Source organism: Dioscorea cayenensis, chromosome 1, assembly GCF_009730915.1.
Source record: "Dioscorea cayenensis subsp. rotundata cultivar TDr96_F1 chromosome 1, TDr96_F1_v2_PseudoChromosome.rev07_lg8_w22 25.fasta, whole genome shotgun sequence".
In the NCBI taxonomy this organism is placed as follows: Eukaryota; Viridiplantae; Streptophyta; class Magnoliopsida; order Dioscoreales; family Dioscoreaceae; genus Dioscorea; species Dioscorea cayenensis.
Window position 1 is genome coordinate 12,617,853 of NC_052471.1, and position 12,943 is coordinate 12,630,795.

At 40.6% G+C, this 12,943-nt stretch overlaps 2 non-coding genes across 2 annotated transcripts; both read right to left on the reverse strand.

Moving 5' to 3' along the window:
* Positions 1-6,612: 6,612 nt before the first annotated feature.
* Positions 6,613-6,719, reverse strand: LOC120267455. Its single transcript, XR_005538464.1, has one exon. It is a non-coding gene; the product is annotated as a small nucleolar RNA R71 (small nucleolar RNA).
* A 3,981-nt stretch (positions 6,720-10,700) lies between these two features.
* Positions 10,701-10,807, reverse strand: LOC120267097. The gene has a single exon (XR_005538399.1). It is a non-coding gene; the product is annotated as a small nucleolar RNA R71 (small nucleolar RNA).
* Between the last annotated feature and the right edge of the window lie 2,136 nt (positions 10,808-12,943).

Here is a 12,943-nt window from a genome sequence, read left to right on the forward strand (position 1 = left end):
GGATAGATCACACTGGAGGGGAAAGAAGATGCTTCGCTACCTCTCGACTCACCCTCTCAACCCTCTCCAATCTAGCTTTGACTAACTCTCATGGTGTGTCACTCACTCACAAGAGTTACCAAGAAGAACTCTCAACCCTAGTGTCACTCTAGGGGAGTATTTATATAATCAAGCATACAAGATTGGAACTCACAATAAACATCAATTAATTGAAAGCATAATAAAGAGATTCGATGAAACGAATACATCCTAGGGTTCACAAATACCCAGGTACCCACTAGGGGTTTAGCTCTCCATGGAGCTAGATACAATCAATGAAATCAAATGTAAAAACAAAGCATCCATAGAAAACCACCTCGTTAGTCATGGTGATGGTCTTGTGGATACCACTCTAGTCATCGCAAGTTTCCCTTTGTCCGACCTAGGATACACCTCGTAGGATCGGTGCCAACGAAAGCTCTCCCACTAACCTTCTTCCAAACGGCGCGTGATGTCGGAGCCGTAGAACCTCTCCAAACCCCTAGCCAATACCTCTCAAAACCATAGCCGCAGCCCTCTCTCAAGTTGTGGAAAAGATGGAGAAAATAATTCTTAAATCGGGACTGAAATCTGCTTTTAAAGGGCTGGAATCGGGATTTCACACGCTAGTGTGAGCGCCCCTTTGGATTTTTCACACGGGCGTGTGGAATTTCCACACCCCCATGTAAATTATCTATTTTCTTGTTATCTCGGCCGGCTGTGAATAGTGCTAGTACAGTATTCTTGCTACAATTTTTGCTACAACACCCTACTACAGTACCGGCCCAGAATACTCCCGAATCCATTCTTTCATCGAGGTAACACAAACGGGCACACGTTTACGTTGTGGATCGCTTTGCTTCTTCAATAACGGACATGTTAGTGGAGATCTTGTTCTATATGCACAAGTCAGAATGCTTGAATGTGACTACCCTTGTGCCTCTCCAAATAGTTGTGCTATCTCGAATACGAGGAGGTTGGAACACATTCCCACATCTCGAACTGGACCAATGTCTTCGCGTTTGAACCTTAGCAAGATTTCCTCCAAATTCTCTTCTTTCTCTCATATTCGGCCTCACAACCCTACCTGCATGAATGTAACATAAATACACCCATATTAGCGTTAAAATCTGAGAAAAGTAATGCTCAACACAAGGAAAGAACGCTTTGCTTCTTTCGCACAAGCACTTATCAAAGGTAAAAGAAAATCTAGTAGGGTATAGCGACATATACTGAGAAGAAGATGCTCAAGCTCACTGAAATAATGTTCTAGATAGTAACAGAAAAAGGAAAGCATGTAGCTAAAGCAAGAGTTATGGCATAAAGCCCTCTTTTGAGCTGAGACTGTAAGATCATAAAGTAATGTATTAAACTCATTGCTGAATATTAAAAACTAACATTCTTGAAAAGGATCAGAATACCTTCAGTGAGACGCGTCATGCAATCACCATCTTCAAAGCTGACATAATTCCAACAGAGATGGGTACTAACATATCTTTAAGCACTAAACTTTCTTTTGCATGAGGCAATGGTTCTTCACCAAGTTATCCATGAATAGTATTGTCAAGGCAATTATACACATTCACAACCTCCAAACAATATAAGACGTAGGATAAAGGGGAAAAAAAAAGGAGGTCAAATATAAAAAATTCATACAAATTCAAAGCCATCCAATATTTCACATTATCTAGTCCACTAGCACTACACCGATTTTTATTTTTAGAGGCACATTCGTAGAGGGGTTTTTAAAAACGGCTCCATAAGTGAAGTTAAATAAAAAATTATACCAGGTTTAGAGCCGGTTTAAGATAAACACATGAAAAAGTTGGATTTTATTCTGGATGTTCTCTGCCCTTCTTCGTTTGCTCGAGAGGTGACACTGAGGAGACATTACCCTAATCATAGTCATTCTTCATTTGCTCAAGTAGGAACCCCAAGGAGAGGAAATATATATCAGAACCCTAAGCGCCATGACTCCCCCTCCTCCTCCTCGCTGACCCTAAACCTAATCACTAACCCAGCTCCTCCTCTGGTGATAGTGGTTGGTTCTCAAATATTGATGAGATTTACACCGATCTCTTTGACCAAACCTCTTCTCTTACACTTAACTATTGAGATGATGAAGATGATAACGATGATGAGACTAAAACCCTAATTTCTCCTCCTTCATCGGCTCATCGGACACCATTAATCTCAGGAAGGAGACGAAGAAATTGATGTTCAACAAAAACTTTGCGATGGTGAAGAGATCCAATGACCTATGCTCTAATTTTTCGGCGATCCATGGCGGAGATGATGGTGTGGAGAAGGAGCTATATGAGCCCTGTGATCTCAAAGAGCTCTTACATTGCTTTCTCTCTCTCTCAACTCTTGACATCACCACCAGGCCATCATCTCCGCCTTCTTCGAGATTTGGGATGCTCTTTTTCCGGCCACCACCGCCGGCGAGCAACACCCTCAATGTTCACTTTTCTTCTCCTCATCTTTGATCATATACTCTCATAATTTTGCTAGTTACTATGAGATCTCACTTAGAGATCAAACCTAGTGTATTTAATCTTTATACTCTTTTGTTAACAGATGAATTTGATGATTCACTTCGATGTGTTTTACTAGATTTCATTACAATATGCTCGTATGCATTGTAGACAAAATTTAAATTAGTTGTTTCTCAGTTTGTTTTTGAAGTCCTCCAGAACACAGAATTAGCTGATATGGATAGCTCAAAGAATAGAGTGGCCCATGCCACTATTATATGTGATGACTTGAAGAGCAGACTAATGGGTGCTACATAGCAGTTTAAGGATGTCTTAATGACGAGGACAGAGGTTGTCCATTGTGAAACTTTCTACCTTTCAATATTAGACTTTCTTTTTAATATGCTATCCACCTTCTTGCCTTGCAGAACCTCAAAACTCATGAAAACAGGAACAAAATTTTCTCTACAAATTCATCAAGAGAGAAACCACTTATGCATCAACCCAAAATTGTCAGTGAGCCAGCCCCTTGGTCAAATGCGGCAACTTCCGTGCCAACCTCAATATATGTTCACAACTATAAAATAATCTTTAGTTAATAAACCTGGGCATATATGTATCAGAAGGTACTAGTTGTATGTTTCCATGTGTTGTCTTCTTTTTGGTATGGTTATATGCTTTTATGCAAATATGACAAGCTCTATTTGTTGTTAGATGTGTTATTTGAACCGGTTAATCTCTGGTTAAATTTGGATGACCCTTTACAAAATAATTATTGAATAATTAGCTTCTATTTGAATGGCCCTTTCCTGATTTTTAACTTCTGTTTAAGGTAGCGTGCATTTAAATTTTAAAATTTATAATTTCTCTATGCTTTGTACTTACCTCTTTTTTATCATGGATTTTATGATGTTTTTGTTATTTTGATAGCATAATGTTGAATATGCAATGTGGATCTTAAGACCATTTGATTATGGTATTTGAAGGAAGTTTTCCTTTTCTCTTATATGTATTTTTTTAGGTCATTCAATGATAGATGTTTTTGTTAGTTGATAGTAGAAACCTTGTTATTTAAGTAACCGTATTTCATTTTTTTCTATAGCACACCCGTGAATGGGCTTTAGCAAGGATACCAGCTGAGGTGTGCTCTTGGATGATTGCCTTTGTATTAAGGATATTGTTAGAGATTTAAGTTTAAGGATCTTGGATGTGTTTTTTTGAAATGGCCGGAGAAATGCGATCATTTGCTATAATTTGTTATAGATAATCTTTAATGTAAACATAGTATTTATAGAGACGGTTATAACCACCTCTAAAACTATTGAGGGGTAATGAAAACTTAGTAGCTATAGAAGCGGTTATAATCACCTCTAAAACTATTGAGGATAATGGAAACTTAGTAGCTATAGAGGTTGTTGTAACTGTCTCTACTCTTGTTATTAAAAACCACTTCCATAGAAAAATGGCTCTAAAGTGTAGAGCCAGCTTGATATGAGACGGGTTAGAGGTGGGTTAAAAAGCGAACACTATACCTATAGAGGCGGTTATAACCGTCTCTATAGGTCTTTAAAACAGCCTCAAAAGTACTTTTTTGGTGTAGTGTGGATACAGAAAGGTGAATATGTTTTTCTAGCCCACCCAAATTATAAGAAACAATATGCTACCAAAATTGCCACAAGTCCACCAACCAGCAGATACAGATTCATTCTAACAAATGTTAAAACTATACAATGAAAAGATACTATTTAAGTCTTCATATGATCACCCATCAATAAACATTACCTATTAAAGTAGATATAATATATTTAAATAATAATCATGTATAGATATGATAAATTTCCCAATAAAACCAGAAGTGTATGAATACAAACTGCTGCATTTCAATCCATATCACTTAAAGGGAAAAGTTTAAGATCTTACAATATATTTTCCAAAAAAAAAAAAAAGCTATCAAGTGGCATAACATAAGGTTCTAAATAACTTAAATAGCCATCGGCATTGTAGACTAGTTTAAGTTTGATAATTATATTGGACAATCTACACCATTCAAGATACACACCAACCAAAACTAAAATATAAATAGTAAATTCACTTCTACCAAAAACATAAGGCAAGTTACCTTTTTCCAGACATTCACCTTTTGTCCGTATAAGACCATAGATAAAACTCCAAGTGTGGCACCTACATACTTCGTAAATAGAGATCTAAGATCTTATTAATGAAGAAAACAATTAGATCTCAGTTGATGGGTATGACCACTACAAAAAAGAAGACTACTGCCCATCTGTTAATAATAGTTAAAACAACAATGGATGCATCAGATCTTCTCAGATCAAAATCTGGAAATATGACATTCCATGTGCTGGTGAAAGAAGAAAAGAACAGAAAAATACACCCACATATCTAATAAAAATTATACGTCCAAGAAAAGGGTTATACCTATCCTAGTTAATGAAACATTCTAATGTCAAATTTAAGCATGACTAGCCATAACCCCAGTTTTTGTGAATCTCAGTTGGGCATGGTTAGCAAATTGTCCATTCTTCTAACAAGATATCAGATTACTTTTCCACTTTAGGTTGCATGTTTGATTTGTGCACTTTGAATATATGTTTTCATACCCTAATTTCATTATTTTACTTATTCTCAAGTGTACTTTTATACATGAGCAGTAGTATTATGGGTATTCTTGTCATATGTGTAGAAATCAAGGGCTCAGTACATTTTGGGGAAAATTTGGAATGAAAATACCATATAGGAGCTCAAGTGTTCAAGACTGACATGGGCGAGACACGCTCGTGTCATACCCCCTAAGTTCTTTGCTAATTGTTGTCTTAGTGAGATTTCGGTGCTGAAGGATATTTGCAACATCAACACAGTTAGGACAAGGTCATGTTAATGCCCCCGAATAGCCCAGGCCATCAGTGAATTCAGTGGAAAATTGTTGACATAAGCTGGGTGCCCATGACACGATCATGTCCTAGCGTTGCACGGTCACAACATGATCGTGTCCTTGCCACCGAACTTTTTAGGCTGAGACACTTGTTGTTACCTTTGTCGTCCTCAGCATGACATAATCTAAGACACGATTGTGCATAGACCGTGTTGAGGCTGAAAAGTGCCTTTTTAACTCCAGTTTTAGGGTTTCCTCTTCATCTTCACTGGGGGATTTTCTTCTCCACCGGGAGGATGTTGATGAGGATGAAGATCGAGCTTTCCTACACATTCTAGGTCAGAACAGAATTAGTGGAAGGGACAAGAGAAGTTTTGTTAGCACAAGGAGCTCGACATCGGAGGCATATCTTAGAGTGAAGGGAGTCATGTCTTCTTTCTCTAGATTTAGTCTTTTCTCCTCCATGTTGTACCCACCCATGAGGGGCTAACCGGCCACGGTGCCCTTGGGTGGGAACTTTCTACTTTGAATGCTAAAAACACTTTTACTCTTTTGATCTACAGAGTTCTTTTGGTTCTTGTATTAATCTTGCGTTGGTATAACTTGATGTGTTTGACTTGCATAGTTGCTTGGGTATGACTTTGATGTGTGGATTGTCGTAGTTGTGATTACCTTGCGTGATTGCAAAACTTGATGTGCAAGAGCCCATAGTTACCTTAGCAAAACATGGTGTATATGAGAACCATAGCTGCCACATTACTACTGAGCACACACTAGAACCCTAGAAAGTACCTGGTAGAACTTGAGAATAAGTGAGCATTTCCAAAGCAAGGTGAACATCCTGGGGTATTGTTCTCTTCCGTATCTTCCCTTTAATTGTTCTTTCATTTTTCTCAAATTCATCATCTATATAATTGTCACTAGAGATCGGTGTTAATTTAGTATTTTTAGTCCAGTCCCTGAGGTTTAACAACCCTACCCCTCACATGGTACTACTATATTACTTGTGTGTGACCCATATACCTGTGGAGAACACATCTAGCTTTTGACATATATAAGGCGAGCAACGTCTTTGAGGAGGCAGTTCATCTCAGACTCTTCCCATTCACAGTGTGAGGAAGTCCCAAGCAATGGCTAAATTTCTTGCAAGATGGGTCTCTTACAACGTGGAAGCAGGTTTCTGAGGTATTTGTTGCTAGATACTGTCCTCCTGTAAAGATCACCAGTCTCAGAAGCGTTATCTCTTCCTTTCGTTAATTGGAGTCTGAATCTTTGTATGAGACATGGGAAAGATACAAAGAGATGCTACGGAAATGCCCACAACACGGATTGCTGAGTGGATGCAAATTCAAATTTTCTACAATGGGCTAAGCACTTCAACCGAACAGATGCTTGATGTGGCCAATAGGTATCAATAGAGTTCTGAAAGGAACACAATGGTGAAATCTGCTAGTATCTATTAAGTGGATGTCATCACAACTCTTGCAACACATGTTAAAGCAATATCAAAAAGGTTAGAGAACATGCAATCCCCACCTCCAAGCTCGGGACCCATTCAGGATAACTTCAGCCATTCAATTGACTCAAGTTTCCCACCTATTAGTGATGTAAGCACTGAGCGAATTGAGCAAGTGGATTTCCTTGGTCAGAATCGTCGTTACAAAAATAATCCATATAACAACACTTACAATGACGGGTGGAGGAATTATCCAAATTTTTCATGGAGTCAACCAGGGCAAGGTCAAGTAATACAACAGCAATATAAGCCCCCACCTCAGGTTGCATCATAATCATAGTCTTCATCCTCTTCTGATTCTACTAATGATCTCACCAATTTAATGGCTCAATTCATTAAGAGTGCTGAGACCCATTTCGCCGGTCATGAAGAGATGATTAGAAACACAAATACAACTGTGAGGAGCTTAGAACATCAAGTTTCTCAAATGTCCAAGTTATTGGAAGAAAGATTACAAGGGACACTTCCAAGAAAAATAGTGGCTAACCTGAAAGAGTCATTGAAGGGTGTGTCCTTAAGAAGTGGGAAGCGACTACAAGATCTTGATGAGAAGGAATATGAACCGATAGTTACTGAACCAGTGATGATCTCTGATAGACAACGCCCCACAGAACAAAACTCCAATCCTAGCATATCAGCAGAAGCTTCTTTTCCCTTCCAAGGCAAAGAAAGACCAATAGGATGAGCAATACAAAAAGTTCCTAGACATGTTCAAGACTTTGCACAATAATGTTCCATTTGTAGAAGCCCTAGCTCAGATGCCTAGGTATGCTAAGTTTCTGAAAGAATTGCTCACCAACAAGAGGAAATTGGAGGAATATCTTTAGTAAGATTTAGTGAGGAGTGCTTTGGTTGGATTTGCAACAAGTCCCCAAGAAAAAGAAGGATCCTAGAGGCTTTATTGTTCCATGCACGATTCGATGTTTGGTAGATGAAAAGGCACTTGCTGACCTTGGGGCAAGTATTAATTTGATGCCATACAGGTTTTTCTAGAGCTTGGGTCTTTGGGAACCTAAACCTACAAACATGACTCTCCAATTGACAGAACGATCTACCCGAAGACCATGGGGGCATAATTGAGGATGTTTTGGTCAAGGTAGACAAATTTATATTTCGGGTGGACTTCATTATCTTGGATATAGATAATAAAGTGGAAGTGCCATTAATCTTGGGATGACCATTTTTGGCGACGTCCAAAGCTCTCATTAATGTGAAAGATGGCCGAATGACTCTATGAGTCGGTGATGAAGAAACCACATTTAGGCTTTGCGACTCTGATAAGTGTTTGTGCGATATGAATGCGAAGCGTTCATTCCTTATGTTGAGCATTACTTTTCTCAGGTTTTACATTAATATGTGTGTTTTTATGTTACTTTTATGCAGGTAGGGTTGTGAGGCCGAGTATGAAGGAAATAGGCCAATATGGATCATAATGCACCGATTTTGGAGGAGATCTTGCTAAGGTTCAAACGCGAAGACATAGGTCAGGTGTGAGATGCTAGAATGTGTGCCAACCTCCTCATATTCGAGTGAGCACATTCATTTGGAGGGGCACAAAGGCAGTCACACTCGAGCATTCCGACATATGCATATAAGAACAAGAGATCCACCAACATGTACATCATTGAAGAAGTAAGTGATTCACGACGTAAATGTGTGCCCGTTTGTGTTACCCCAATGAAAGTATGGAATTCGGGAGTATTTCCGGTAGAGTAATGTAGCAGGTACTGTAGGAAAACAATGTAGCAATTAGTGTAGCAGCACTGTTCACAGCCGGCCGAGAAATCAGAGAAACAGAGAATCAACACGGGCGTGTGGAAATTCCACAAGGGCGTGTGACATCATCCACGCCCGTGTAGTCGCCCAATTCCAGCCCTATTTAAAGCCGATTTCAGCCCCGATTTCATTATTCTTTTCTCCATCTTTTCCCCAACTTGCGAGAGGGCTTCGGCTAGGGTTTCGAGGGGTATTTGCCATGGTTTTAGAGAGGTTCTGCGGCTCCAACATCGTGATTCCATTAGGAAGAAGGTTGGTAGGGGAGCTTCGATCGAGGCGTATCTTATACCGGACGAAGGAATCCTTGGATGGCGAGTAGAGGACTTTCCACAAGACCGTCGACACGACCATCGAGGGGGTTTCTTTATGGATTCATTGCTTTTACATTCTATTTCTTTGATTGTACTTAGCTCCATGGAGAGCTAAACCCCTAGTGGGTACTTGGGTGATTGTAAACCCTAGGATGTATTCGTTTCTTTGAACTTCTTTATTATGCTTTCAATAAATTGATGTTTATTGTGAGTTCCAACCTTGAATGCTTGATTGTATGAACATTTCCCCTAGAGTGACACTAGGGTTGATAGTTCTTGTTGGTAACCTTGTGAGTGAGTGACACACCACGAGCGTTAGACAAAGCTAGGTTGGAGAGGGTTGAGAGGGTGAGTCGAGAGGTACAGGAGCGTCCCCTTTCTCCTCTGACGTGATAGATTCTACCTCCATTCCTCAAGTTCTTTGTGGCCATAATAGAGTGAATGGTCTAAGGGATGAACCTCCGCTGGGTCTAGTTGCGTGTGCAATGGAGTGAAGCAATGAGGTGATCTTAGTATCTAGGGCTTAATTGTGGCTAGGGACATTTCGCCTGGACCAAAGGGTTAGGTCTAAATCTAGGAAGAGATTTATCACTTGGAATCCCTAGAGCTCATTGCAACTCTATGCGAGTGCGAGGTGTTGAGATTGTTCGATTTCTCCTCCGAGACATGTATAGAGTTAGGCATAATTGAATTTAATTTGGGACTATGTATGTAAGGATTTCCAAGACTCACCATTGCATTGATTAGGAAGCATAATACAGTGTTCTTGCACTTGAAGCGATTATCCTAGGTGAAGCATCATCCGAGTACCCCATCTTTATCGATTGCCTTGCCTCCTCTTTACTTTTGCTCTCTTACTTGTTGCTTTTAATTTCTGAGAATGGAATCATTACTACACTTATCATTGTTGATACTCCACATAGCTAAGAATCGAATTAAGTGTCTTTACTCCCTACTCCCTGTGGATTCGACCCCGCTCATCCGGGATTATTACTTCGACAAACCCGTGCACTTGCGGGATATAAGCAAGGGGACCTTGTCAAGTTTTTGGCGCCGTTGCCGGGGAGTTAGGCGTTTAGAGATACTTTACACTTTGTTTTCTCAGCTATTTCACTTTTCATATCTTCTTATTCTATCATCGTTCTAATTTTCTTTTTCTTTACTTTTGGTGCAGCTCCAGGTTATGACCCAAGGGAATCCATCAATATTGATTGAAGAAGATCCTGAGCTTGAACGTACACTTTGAAGGAAAGGGAAAGAACCAGTACAAGAACAGCCTAATCCAGCTGATTTGGAAGTAGAAGGATCTGAGAACATGGCAGAACAAAATGAACAACAACGGACACTATCCGATTATGCCAGACCTTTAGTGTTGGGGACACAATCGAGTATTGTGCGTCCCCCAATCACAGCTCAGAATTTCTAGCTAAAGCCGGCATTCATCCATATCTTTGCAGTGATCGCACAATTCAACGGTTTGGCCGATGAGGATCCAAAGCAGTCACATAGAGAGCTTCCTCGAGGTGTGTGACATCTTTGAAGATAAATGGTGTGATGGATGATGCCATCAAATTGAGAGCCTTCCCATTTTCCTTAAAAGGCGAAAGCAAAGCAGTTGGCTACACTCATTACCTAGGGCATCAATCACTACATGGGAGGAGATGGTAGAAGCTTTTCTAGCCCGTTATTTCCCTCCCGGAAAATCAGCAAAGTTTAGGAATGAGATCTCATTCTTTATGCAGTTAGAATTGGAGTCTCTATTTGACACATGGGAAAGGTTCAAGGAACTCCTGCTCAAGTGTCCGCAACACGGATTCCCAGAGTGGATGATTGTTCAAACCTTCTACAATGATTTGAACCCGAGTACAAGGCAACTCTTGGATGCGGCGGGAGGAGGTACCTTAGGTAGCAAGACCCCCGACGAGGCACGTCAATTGATTGAGGAAATGGGGTTAAATAGCTACCAGTGGAACACTAGGGAAAAGAAAAAGGTGGCCGGTCTCCATGAAATTGATGCGGTAACTTCATTGGCAGCCCAAGTGGAGAGTTTGAGTAAGAAGCTAGATCTTATAGCTTCGAATAGAGTTGTGGCCGTAACAAATTGTATCGGTTGTGGTGGAGGACATGCTCCTTCTGATTTCCCAATCGTCATAGGTGATGTTTCTTCAGTTGAGAATGTTGACTTTGTAGGTAATGGAATGAGACCTCAAGGGAATCCATACAGCAACACCTACAATTCAGGTTGCAAGAATCATCAAAACTTTTCATAGAGTAATCAAGGACCATAGAAGACCATGGGGCCATCGGGGTTCCAACAACAACAACAAGCCCCTCAAGTGGAAAACAGAATTTCAGGCTTGGAAACCCGAATGACGGATTTGGAGAAGCACTTGGCTAGATTTGTTCAATCGGCAAATACAAGGTTTGAATCAGTCGAGGCTACACTTCACAATCACACCGCCTCCTTGCACAACCTTGAAAATCAAGTGGGGCAAATTGCGAAATCTCTTTCTGAAAGGCCACATGGAAGTTTACCAACAACACGGAAACCAACCCGAGAGAACATGTGAAGGCGATCACTTTGAGAAGCGGTCGTGAGGTTGAAGGGAGGCTTCCGAGTAAGAAGCCGAAAGAACACGCACCCGAGGTCGTAGAGGTTGAGAAGGGAGCAAACAAAGAGAAAGAGGTGGCACCCCCACTTTTCAAGCCAAGAAACCCTTATCCCTCTAGATTAAAGAATGACCGAGGGGATGAACAGTATAAGAAGTTCTTGAGTTTGTTCAAACAACTCCACATCAACATTCCTTTTGTTGAGGCTTTGGCTCAAATGCCTAAGTATGTGAAGTTCCTGAAAGACCTATTGACCAACAAGAGGAAATTGGAGGAGAGTGCTTCAGTGGTGCTTGATACTTCATGCTCGGCGGTGTTGCAAAAGAACATGCCAAACAAGAATAAAGACCCGGGAAGCTTCATTATTCCCTGTAACATCGGTAACTTAGGTGAGTAAATGGCATTGGTGGATTCAGGGGCAAGTATCAACGTCATGCCATATACTTTCTTCCGAAAGCTATGCTTGGGTGAGCCTAGGCCTACTCGGATGACTTTACAATTAGCGGACCGAACGGTACGACATGCGAGAGGCATCATTGAAGACGTGCTTGTCAAGGTGGACAAGTATATTTTTCCGGTTGACTTTGTAGTGCTAGATGTTGATGAGGATGCAGATGTACCCTTAATACTTGGGAGACCATTCTTGCAGACTTCCAAAGCATTGATTGACATGGATGGTGGAGAGCTCACATTGAGTATCAGAGACGATAAGCTCACTTACCGTCTTGCTGAAGCCATGCGGCATTCTCTCGATTTTGATGACACTTTGTATTTTCTAGACACTACTGATGAGATTGTTGATGAATATATACAGGAAATGTTCAACCCGGATCCGTATGAAGGTTTGTTCGACCAAGAGGAGAACAATGAAGAAGTAATGATGCTTGGTTCGACTGGAGAGGAAACATCTATCCCGGGAATCTTGAAGAAGGTGCTCCGAAAAATGAAGAGGGCTCGAAGACGCCACCGAAAATGCCCCAAGACTGTTGGAGACGTACATTAGCCAAGAAAGTTGGACGAACCATTATTAGGTGGTCCAAAGCCCGATAGTACACCCTCTACCCTCAAGAGACTTTGCTCATCATGCTTTCAAGTTATGGGTAAGAGGGCAACCTTCATTCATGAACCCCCGTGAGGTAAGAAAGATACGTCAAGCTTCGTGACGTTAAACAAGCACTTCTTGGGAGGCAACCCAAGTGTTTACTATTTTTGTACCTTTAGTAGTTTGTTTGCATGAGTAAATTGTTAAGTTTGGTAGTTTGAGTTCTATTTTGTGTTTTTATCTGGTATATCTTGCACAATAGGATAGGCTCTGAGTGTGTAAACATGTTCAGACTAGTTC